Source organism: Mobula birostris, chromosome 8 (assembly GCF_030028105.1).
Source record: "Mobula birostris isolate sMobBir1 chromosome 8, sMobBir1.hap1, whole genome shotgun sequence".
NCBI classification, from domain to species: domain Eukaryota; kingdom Metazoa; phylum Chordata; class Chondrichthyes; order Myliobatiformes; family Myliobatidae; genus Mobula; species Mobula birostris.
The window spans coordinates 55,323,097-55,335,132 of NC_092377.1; the positions used below are offsets into that span (position 1 = coordinate 55,323,097).

Sequence of the window (12,036 nt, forward strand, 5' to 3'; positions counted from 1 at the left end):
TTTCTCCCTCTGTCCCTCTGACTATACCCCTTGCCCATCCTATGGGTTCCCCGCCCCCCCCCGTCTGTCTCCCCGGACCTCCTGTCCCATGATCCTCTCATATCCCCTTTGCCAATCACCTGTCCAGCTCTTGGCTCCATCCCTCCCCCTCCTATCTTCTCCTATCATTTTGGATCTCCCCCTCCCCCTCCAACTTTCAAATCTCTTACTAACTCTTCCTTCAGTTAGTCCTGACGATGGGTCTCGGCCTGAAACGTCGACTGTACCTCTTCCTAGAGATGCTGCCTGGCCCTGCTGCGTTCACTGCAACTTTGGTGTGTGTTGCTTGAATTTCCAGCATCTGCAGAATTCCTGTTGTTTGCGTTTTTAAAAAAAAAAGGGACTAGATATCCATCTTGAAAATGAGTCAGTTAGAACCAGATAATTTAAAGTTGTTGAGCAGATCAGGGGTTTTCTGTAAGATTCTACCTATTGATTGGTTGCAATCTTATAGCCATCTGGTCCCCATGATTTTCGTGAGCTGCAGTAGTTTCAATTCCATCCATGTCCAGCAGTCAAAGACCAGCATCACAGGAGGTGAAAGTCGAACACTGTTTCAAGACCAATACCAGTTTTTTTCAAGGCAATCCTTTTCATTTAAGCTATTTAAAAGAAAAGGCAAAATAGCAGGATGCCTTCTTTAATTTAATGGAATGCTAACACAAGGGAGCATAACTTTAAGGTGATTGGAGGAAAGTATAGAGGAAAATCAAAGGAAAGTTTTTTTACACAGCGGGTGGTGGGTGCATGAAATGTGCTGTCAAGGGTAATACTGTAGTAGAGGCAGATACATTAGAGGCAATTCAGAGACTCCTAGATAGGCATATGGATGAAAGAGAAATGGAGTGCTGTGTGGGAGAAGAGTGTTAGATTGATCTAAGATTATGTTAAAAGGATATTACAATATCATGCTGTAGAGTTCAGCACTATTCTATGTTAAATAAGGCTAAAGAATAGAATAGCCAAATGTTCTAATGTTACATAAAAGTGAATTCATCAAAAACTCTGCCACTCATAACTTAACTTGAAGCTCCATTCCCTGTTTCTCTCAACTCTCATGAATCAACATTGGCACCCAATTATCATTTCTCAACCTCCCTATTTTTATGCTCCTCCCCACAGTGTCACTTCCTTCCAGGATATCTGTACTCTTTCAAACCTAACTTTTTACCTATTCCAGTTTTTATTTCACCAATCATCACCAATCAATGGAAAATATTAGAGGTAAATGAAGTATTCAGATGCAGGGAGATTCTTTAGCCACTTTTTCTGTGAAAATGAATTAAATTAATTAAGTAAAAGAAACAGATGGAAATTTCCGTTGGACTGGGGTGCAGAACAACATGGTGGGAACTCCTAGAGGAAAAGCAACAACAAAGTTAACAATATCTGATTGCAAAATAATGCAGATACTGAAAATCTGATGTAAAACTAAATGTCCAGTAAGTCTTTGGCAGATCAGACAGCAGCCTGAGATATATTCCAATGAAGAATATTAAGGTTGTTATGTTGCACCATTCATTATCCAAGATTCTGGAATACCATAGAATGCCACATACCATCCATCCATCAGAATGTTTTCATTACTATGTCGTCAACACTATCTGGGGGCTAAACATCCTTGGAATTCTCCTCAAGTCTTAATTTGCAAAGATTTTGTAATACGCATCTGCATCAGAAACACATAAGTTATAACCTCATCAATTATTATGGATAAAATGCTGTTCAAGTTTATTGACAGCTTCACACTCTTCAGCTCCACAATCACTCACCAATTGTCACTTAATGCAGAAATCAACACGTGCGTTACAAAAGTTTCATCTATAATGGCCAGCCTGTGTAAGAGACTATGGGCCTAAAGAGTATGGGCCTCCGGGCCGCGGACCGATACATTACCGCGAAGAATGCAGTGGTGCAGCGGTAGCCAGGACACACCCAGCACATCTTTAAGAAAAAAGCCAAAATAAACAAGCTAATTAATTAGGTGCTGCCCGGCACGTAAATGTCAGCCCAGATCAAAGGCGATGCAATCGGCAATCTCCTCTGATCTGGGCCAACATTTAAGCGCCGGGCGGCACCTAATTAATTAGCTTGTTTATTTCAACTTTGTTCTTAAAGATGCGCTGGGTTCGTTCTGGCTACCGCGGCACGGCTGCATTCTTCGTGGCAGTGTATCGGTCCGCGGCCTGGAGGTTGGGGACCACTGGCCTAGAGCAGTATGATGGAGAAAACCAAACCATGAGAATTCAAAATCTGTGTCCTCTGTACACTTTTTCTACAGTAGAAAGGCTGAGACGATACATGCAAGTCAAGGGAAAAAGCTTAATGGTTTCTACCTTTGTTATCTCAGTAATTCAAGGTTACCTACTGAGAGGATCTGGAGCACGCTAAGCCTGTCAGTATACTTTCATTATTAAGCCATCAACACTTCCAATGATTCATTAAATTATTACAACCATATTCCCAAGGACATCCTGTAAGGTGAGCTGGCAATAGGTCATGACCTCCTGGCAGCCCAATCTCTGCTACAAGGGAAACTATTGTATCATTGAAACCTGAAGCTGGAGATGGGTACCACTGATAGAGACTACAGAGGCAGGAAGAAGTAGAAATCGCAGCCGGCTGAGAAGTGGGTCCAGAGTTGCTTCCATTTTCTTTGATCTGCAGTAAGTGCAGCAAAGCTTGCCATTGCGGAGTGGGGCTCCTGAACTCAATGCAGCACTCACCTCCAAAACACCAAGGCATCATATCATCCTGCTGGAACCAGGCTGTCACAATCATTGTCCAGGTCCTGGCTTTAAAACTCACAATGCTTTTTGATGTACTAGTTCACAAAGGAGGCTGTCTCTCACCTTATCACCCGCAGAGAACATTTAGAACATACTGTAGGTGGAGCTTTCCATTATTGTAGAAGTTGCCACAGCATTAAGCTGTTGTGCCATTGAATTTTTCCCAACCACCACAGATGGCATCAATCAAACGAGCCAGAGAACTGATCGTGTTTCAGCCACATTGTTAATAAAGAACATCATTTTCCAGTTTGGAATGGAATCAACAGGTCACAAAGCTTTCAACAAGTGGCAGGATTCCAATTATAACAGAGCTTATTAGCTGCTGCAACTTTAAATTAATCCTATTAAACACATTAAGAAAAATCCTTCCATTCAGTACATGTTCAGGTGGTATTTGATCACAGGGATATTAAATGGGGCACTATTTGCTCTTTTGCAGTTTGGTTTTAAATAATAGCACACACTAGAAAACCTAGAGGGAAGAATTATAAACCCATAATGGATTCTATCCAACAGTTCACTCATTTTCCCAAGGCAGGAAGAAAGAGAAAATGATACACAGCTTGATTTAACCATAACTTCTGAAATATTAGCTCTGTTTATTACTCCACTAAAGATTTCTCTTTAATTTAAGAAACTATCTTTAATGTTATATGTAATTCCTCATTCAGTTGTTATCACCCATTGTGTATTTTATGCAGCTGTCTCTGATGTCTTTACTGTTTGAAAATTCACATAGAAGGAATGAATGGCAGAACAGAGTTATCACCTGCTGATAAAACTGATGCCTGGATTATGCCCGAGAATAAGATCAACATTACTATTTACTTCCAAAAGAGTTGCCAGAAAGAAATTCACTGATAATAAAAGTTTCATCTGATAAGCTGCAAATTTACTGGAAATCTGCAGCCCATAACACCCCATCAATAGAGGGCTCAGAATGAATCTGCAATGGAAAAGAAACATTTGTATAAGATGATGAGAGGCATTGATCAAGGGGATAATCAGAGGCTTTTTCCCAGGGCTGGAATGGCTAGCACGAGAGGGCACAGTTTTAAGGTGCTTGGAAGTAGGTACAGAGGAGATGTGAGTGCGTGGAACGGGCTGCCGGCAACAGTGCTGGAGGCGGATACAACAGGGTCTTTTAAGAGACTCCTGGACAGGAACATGGAGCTCAGAAGAATAGAGGGCTATGGGTAACCCTAAGTAATTTCTAACATAAGGACATGTTCAGGGCCTGTATTGTGCTGTAGGTTTTCTATGTTTCTATGTTTCTATTTCCAAGCTAATCTAAAGTGCTTCAGAACCCATTGAAGAATAGTTATTTTCAGGTAAAAAGAAGTGCAGATTAATTTACAGTCATAGGATACTACACTATAGAAACAAGCCCTTCAGCCCATCTCGTTCACGCTGAACTATTAATTTGCCAAGTCCTATTGACCTTCACAACTGAATGATAGCCCTCCATACCCTATCATCCATCTACCTATGCATATTTCTCTGAAATGTTGAAATCAAACCTGCATCCACCACTTCCACACTCTCAGCATCCTGTGAGCAAAGAAGTTCCCCCTCATGTGCTCCTTAAACATTTCACCTTTCACACTCAACCCATGACCGTTAGTTCTAGTCTCACCCAACCTCAGTGGAAAGAGCCTGTTTACACTTACTCTATCTATACCCCTCATAATTGTGTATACCTCTATCAAATCTCCTCTCATTCTCCTACACTCTAAAGAATAAAGTCCTCACCTATTCAACCTAACCCAGTACCTCGGGTCCTCAGGTCTTTTTCCCATTTTTCCAGCTGAACCAGATCCTGCTGCAAACCGTGATAGCCTTCCTTGCTGTTCACTACACCCCCAATTTTGTTGTCATCCACAAATTTGCTGATCCAATTTACTACGTTATCATCCAGACTATTGTTATAGATGACAAATAACAACAGACTCAGCACCAATCCTTGAGGCACACCATTAGTCACAGGCCTCCAGTCCGAGAGACAACCAACTACTTTCTCTCTGGCTTCTCCCATGAAGCAAATGTCTAATCCAATTTAATACCTCATCCTGAATGCCAGACAACTGAATCTTTTTGATCAACCTCCCATGCAGGACACACTCAAAAGCCTTGCTAAAGTCCATGTAGACAACATACACTGCATTGCCTTCATCAACTTTCCTGGTAACTTCCTTGAAAAAGTCTACAAGATTGGTTAGAATGGCCTACCATATATCGTCATGTTGACTATCCCTAATCAGTCCCTGTCTATTTAAAAGTTTATATTCCAGCCCCTTCGAATATCTTCCATTAACTCTCACACTATCGATATCAGGCTCACTGGCTTAATTTCCTGGCTTATTCTTAGAGCTTTTCTTAAAGAATGGAACAACATTAGCTATCCTCCAATTGTCTGTCACCTCACCTGTTGCTAAGGGTGTTTTAAATACCTGTGCTGGACCTCATTCCCGTTTACGAGATCCAGTATCACATTCGCTCTAGATGGGATCTCTATGTACGGACATTTTCCTGAACATCTGTCAAACTCTATTCCATCCAGTCCTTTTTCAGTATGGGAGTCCATGTCAACAGTGGGAAGTTAAAATCACCAACTATCACAACCTTATGTTCCTTGCAACAGTCTGTGACCTCGCTACAAATTTACTCCTCTAAATCCTGCTGACAGTTTGATGGTCTATAATATAACCCCATTAATGTGGCCATCCTTTTCTTATTCCTCAGTTCCACCCATATATTCTCAATAGGCAAGGTCTCCAGCCTATCCTGCCTAAGCACAGCCATGACATTTTCCCTGTGTAGTAATGCCCTCCTCCCACCTTAATCCCTCCAACTCTATCACATCTAAAACAATGGAACCAGAGGACATTCAGCTGCTGGTTCGTCCCCTTCTGCAACCAGCTCTCATTAACAATGACAACAATGTCATAATTCTACATGTGGATCAATGGGCTAAGCTCATCTACAAGGCCTAAGCCTCTCCTTGCATTGAAATATACACAATTCAGAATGTTAGTTGCACCATGCTCAACGTTTTGATCCCTGACTTTGTATGTAGGCTGAGCAAACACTTTCCCCACAGCTACTCCACTATGTTCTGGCACTCTAGCTCCCATCCCCCTGCAATTCTAGTTTAAAACCCCCTCCATTTCAGGTGCAAACTTTCGCTCTGTACAGGTCCCTCCTTCCCTGGAAAAGAAGCAAATGATCCAAAAATCTGATGGCACATGTATTAATCCAGAGATCACAACCCTGGTGGTCCTGTCCTTTAACTTAGCACCTGACTACCTGAATTCACCTTACCTCATCAGCCTACCTAGGTCATTGGTACCAATCTGGGCCACAACCTCTGGCTACTTACCCTCCCACTTAAGAATGCTGTAGACTCAATACAAGGTATCCCTGACTGGGAGGTAACATCCCACTGGGAAATCCCATTCTCACCCATGGAACCTCCTGTGTGTTCCCTAACCATTGAATCCCAACTCACTACTGCTCACCTCTTCTCCCCGCCTTTCACTCTAAGCTACAGCTCTGGATTCAGTGCCAAAGACCTGACTACTGTTGCTTTCCTCTACTAGGTCATCCTTCCCAACAGCACCCAAAGTGGTATACCTGTTATAGAGGGGAATAGCCATAGAGGTACTCTGAACTGACTGCCTATCCCCTTTCCCCCTCCTGACAGTCATTCAGTTATCTATGTCCATACCTTGGGTGTAACTACCTCACTGTATGTCCTGTCAATCAACCCCTCAGCCTCCTGGATAATCGGGAGTTCATCCAGTTCCAACTCCAATTCCTTAACATGGTCTGGAAAAAACTGCAGGTGGAGGCACTTCTTGCAGGTGTAGTCATCAGGGATACTGGAACTCTCCCTGCCTTCCCACATTCTGTAAGAGGAGCATTCCACTATCCTGCCTGGCATCCTCATTGCCCTAATTGTGCAATAAAAAGAAGAAAGAAAAATTGAACAAAAAAGTTTCTTCTCCTCATCAAAGCCTCTATGAGTCAAAGCCTGAACTCTTCACTCTACTTCACTCTAATACTGTCCCACTCATACAATGGTCACTCCATTTAAACCTAACTTCTTTTTATTGGCCCTTGTCAAGTGTCAAATTATGCACAATTCAATGTCTCCAACTGTTCTTGCTTGCTTCTTTTGAAATCACTGTCCTGCAGCACATAATCTATTATCTCCTCAGGAACCATGGCACACCAAATCGGGCACAGTGAACACTCATACTCACAAACCAATTAAATGACTTGATAATCTGTTTTCTTAAGGATGTAGCATGCTCCACTGATAGTTTTATGTCTTGCACTACCTTTGTATAAACAATCTTTGTATTGAAAGAGGTAACATTTGCTTTTCATTCATAAGATCTCCCTTGCAGGGACTTAACAAGTTGCTTTTAGGCTTATCTTCTCACTAATTATATGTGATTCCATGTCTTATTCAGAGAAACCATATGGAGGAAAGAAACCTTCTGACTGTTATTGTTAAAAGCAAGGTTGAAAAGAATAATTGTTTTTTTTACCAGTAGTTCATTTAATCATAATTCATTTTGATACAGAATATAGTACCCAGTCAAGTGTATAAGCACAGAATGTATATGTAATACTTGTCTATTTTAATCATATAGATTCCAGAAATATTAAATAATAACTGTTTTCTAACAATTGCTATGTCACTATCCCCCAATTTACTTCATCGGAAATTATAATCAAATTAGAATTAAATGTAAAAAACCCTTACAAATAAAATCAATATTAAACAGGACCAAAAAACTGAATAGGCAACTTTATCTTCAAGTTTGAAATGTGTTTGGTTGATTGCAAATTTAAAGACTGAATAAGGAATTACAGTTGCATTTTCAAAAGGCTTTTGAGAAGGCATCAAATTTGTGGACAGGAGATAAGTATCAAAATGTGAAGTGAACTATTTACAAAGCAGAAAACAAGCAGTAGGTAACAAAGCAGGTACCTCAGCAAGCAAGTGGTGAACAGTATTGTTCAGAGAGATTGCTCCTCAAGCTGATGGTCATAATTTATAATAATTACTTTGACTGTTTCAGTAAGTACCATTTCAAACATGGTTAATGCTAAAGAATAATATAATAAATACAGATGACATCAAGTTGATGATTGTTAGGGAGTAATTATATTAAGCATGTAAAAACATGTCTAGGCCACACATAAAAATACTGTACACAGATTTTGTCTCCATATTGTACAAGATATATAGATACATGCATGTCAAAATGATTATACTAGAAAAAGATCGAAGCGGTTAGGATAAAAGTTTTGAATTGAATTGATACAGATCTTTCAAATGATGAATGAGGTTCATAGGACAGATGCAGAGATAATCTCACAAGTTCTGGATAATTTCCATCCAAGTCCTCAAATCGTAAATTGTCATTAATAAATCCAATAAGGAGTTCAATAGAATCTTAGTTAATTAAAAAAAGATTAAAGAGATGAAAACACAAGAGTTTCAGCAGATGCTGGAAATCTGGAGTAGCACATACAAAATGCTGGAGGAACTCAGCAGGTTAGGCAGCATCCATTCTGCCATTATTAGTAATGTTGAAAGTTTAATTTCAATAATGCAGACTTGATGTAAATTCAATACAACAAAATGATAGATTTAAAGCGAAATACAATTCTTGTGTCAGTCATTGGTCTAATTAGTTTATTAGCACAATATTGACTGTAGAAACATAGAAAACCTACAGCACAATACAGGCCCTTTGGCCCACAAAGCTGTGCTGAACATGTCCTTACCTTAGAAATTACCTAGGGTTAATCCATAGCCCTCTATTTTTCTAAGCTCCGTGTACCATAGTTTCACTGTAGGTTTACATCATTTCATAAAAAATAAAGCTTATTAAAAGCCTTCATGTTTATGTCAGTCACTCAGTTTAATTACTTCAATAACTAAGATTGTCTGTATTATTAGGCCAACTGAAGATGATTTAAAGTAAATTTAGGACCCCCAAATTTGATTCTAATTTCACTGCTGGGCCCTACTGAATTGACTGGAAAACAATTAGTTTTAATGGATACCTAGAGGTCTTTCCTTCATCAAATCCAGTCAGATCAGCAGATTTCAAATGCTATTGCTTCCTCTAAAGATACTGCTGGTGACCCCATTTGTAAGGTCGGCACTCCCTTTGCAGCCTAAGCTCTCTGATGGTGGATAATTTAGTGTTCATGTCACTCACATAAGTGACAAAAAAAGGGAAGCATAACAGATGCTGGGAACCTATTATATACTTTAACAGCCATTTTAAATGTGATAAAAGCATCTGGGGGGATTGGAGGCACATGGAAGGCTCTGGGTGCAGGTTGAACAAAGTATATATAATTTTTGCAGGTTGGAATATATTATTTTTATTTGATGTTCTTACCATACCAATTGTTTAATTCAAGAAAAATAAATACACCAGAAAGATTATGTTGAAAAAGGAAATTTGGCTGCTAACAATTAATGGTGCAAGTATTTGCCATCTATTAAATATTAAATGTCCATTAATAATTTGTATTTTCACACTGATCTAGTACTATTGTATATTCTCAACCCAGCATTAAAAATTACATGTGATATTGGTGTAATCTTGCATTTTTGTACTGTAATTTAACAGATACCAAATGCCTTTACTCACCTTCCTGTTAGTGTTTGTTTGCCAACAACTGCTTTTCAAGTCAGCAAGTTGCTAAGAGTTTTCAGCTTTCAATGAAGGATGAGACCTAGCTGTCAACTCTGTACTTGGGGGAAGAAAAGCATTAAAGAAATACACCAGAAACTTGGTAACATCAAGCAAGGTAAATGATTGTTGTATTAAAAAGATTCGTAAAGTGCTTTATCTTTTAGATGACATTGTTGCTGTATGATGTTGCTGGAAGATGATGTGAAGGAATTTAATTCCCTATGGTCTTTATCCTCCTGCTGATAGCCTTTGTGAGAGCATCACTCAGTGGACACATGGAAACATGGAATCACACCAATTATTTGAACATTGTAGGAGAACCATTTCTGTTTTAGTAAGATAATCCAGAAGTGGCAAAACCTGATTTATTGTGAAGCTGTTAATATTAAAATAGCTTTCGATTTGCACCTCCGCTGCAGGAAGTACAACCATGGGGGTTTACAATACTGGGATTCATTATTGCATCTGCTTCTCAAATTCTTTGTGAAGATTTGAAAGCAACATGAAAAATACAACTTCAGGTAACAATTGCATATTTACCCAGCAGCCACCTCCCTGAAAAATGCAAACAATGAGGAGAGATAGGTGCTTTCATAAGCATGTTCAGTGCCTGTTTCCATGTCACTATCCTCTGTACACAAGTACTAAATATAAAGACTAACAATAATAGGTAATATTCACACACAACAATTATTTCCTCTCCTGTTAATAGACTTCCATCTAAAGGCGAAGGGAAACATTAACTAGATGTTTAAGTAGAAATTAGCCTGGGGAGCACAAATGGAGTGAATATTACAACAGACAGTCTGCAATTTCCATTATCAAATTAGGAAAGATTCCCAATATGAATTTCTATCCAAATCTTAATTACTGTTTGAATCTGACTGAGAAAATGAACATCCATCTGCAGCAATGATTCCACAGCCTTCTTGATTTCTGATTTTGTCCCTTTGGGCTTCTGTCAACTGCAGCATGTGTTAGGAGTGGACCCATGTGGAGAACTGAGCTACGACATAACACAATTACAGGAAAAAAGGAAAAAACCCATATTGGAAATCTAAAATGAAGCTATAAATGCTAGAAGTACACAAGAGTTCTATCGGTCTCGTAGGAAAGGGGAGGCTAGTTACCTGGAAATCAGATATTGTAGCACTGTGTTTGTAGACCCTACATGGGTTCAATGTGAATGTCCTGTGAGTGAACAGTAAAAAAGCAGGGTCAATCTGTGATATGTGCCAACAGGAGCCAGACACACAGTGAACAATGATAGCTATCGCTCAATGCTTTTTTGGAGCTTTGCCGGCTGAAATTGGGTCACATTTTCCTGATTTAAAAAAACATTAATTACTCACAGCATAACATGTTTTGCAAGTGATCCACTCACTGCAGCTGTGTGATTTAAAGAGTTACTCACCCACTTGGCACATACTACTGCAGCTTGCTGCAGAACAGAACTCCCTGAAGGTTGCCTGGTGATTGAGGAGGCTGCTGCAAGGTCACACTACTGCTACTGAGGCCCACTGACACCTCACACTTAGTGCTCTTTGCCTACTGCTGCCAGAACAGGAACTGCAGCACAGGTCGAGAGGGCAAGGCAGATTTCTCAGAATCACTCACGTGCCTATGCCCTATCGAGAAATATGTATTGATCAATATGTAGCCTGTAGGAAGGAGAGAATGCCCAGCATTCTTCAAAATGATATCCACGTGCTCTCTCTGATTTTGGTAAGCAGCACACTCTTACACACATTGTGGAAATTCCACCAACGTACAGCAATTTGGCTATCATGTCTTAACCAATCTGAAGCTAAAATGTGCATGATTTGATGCTCGTGAACTTTGGAAGCCTTTGACAATGTTCAGTACGCAATAAAATCAAAACAACTTTCGATTCAATCATTGAGTCAATGCTTAATTATTAAACACATTCCTCCAAAGGTCAGTTGCTCTCGAAAGGCCTGCGGCCACCTGTACCTGACAGACCTGTCGCTCCTCTGCATTACTACAGAAGTTAATTTGCAATAAGTGCCTCGAACCTCTTTTCTGCCTGTAGCTTATTACATAAGTCCCTTTTCCGATAAAATATACCATTATCTGCATTGGCCTGCTTTGATATTTTCTTGTGCTGCCCCAGTCCTGACTTACAACAAAGACAAATATAATCTTTTGACTGCTAAAGCAATTTTACCCTAAAGAAAACATTTCAATGAGCTTGTACTGCTTGGCCTTCTAGCTCAGCTACACTGCCAAATCTAGCTTTTGGTGGTGGTGCTTACTGTATGTATGTTTCTATGCAATGTTAATCTTATGTGCCACTTGGCTGTGTTCAGATGTCCAACTAAATTGGTAAGGGTGATCTGTGATCTTCTATGTGCAAAGTTACAGCTGCGTCATTCACACATAGGCTACTCCGCCACACAAGCCCGGGACTTCCTATCCTCTTCGTCACTGAAGTCTCTGGAGGCTGATGGGTG

The 12,036-nt window shown here is 39.9% G+C and overlaps 1 long non-coding RNA gene across 1 annotated transcript in view; it reads right to left on the reverse strand.

Moving 5' to 3' along the window:
- The window catches only part of LOC140202199 (uncharacterized), a 28,220-nt gene extending 17,187 nt beyond the window's left edge, over nt 1-11,033 (reverse strand). The window contains exon 1 of the long non-coding RNA XR_011887034.1: nt 10,977-11,033. This is a non-coding gene — a long non-coding RNA (uncharacterized lncRNA). The remainder of the gene's footprint in view (nt 1-10,976) is intronic.
- Nucleotides 11,034-12,036: the final 1,003 nt, after the last annotated feature.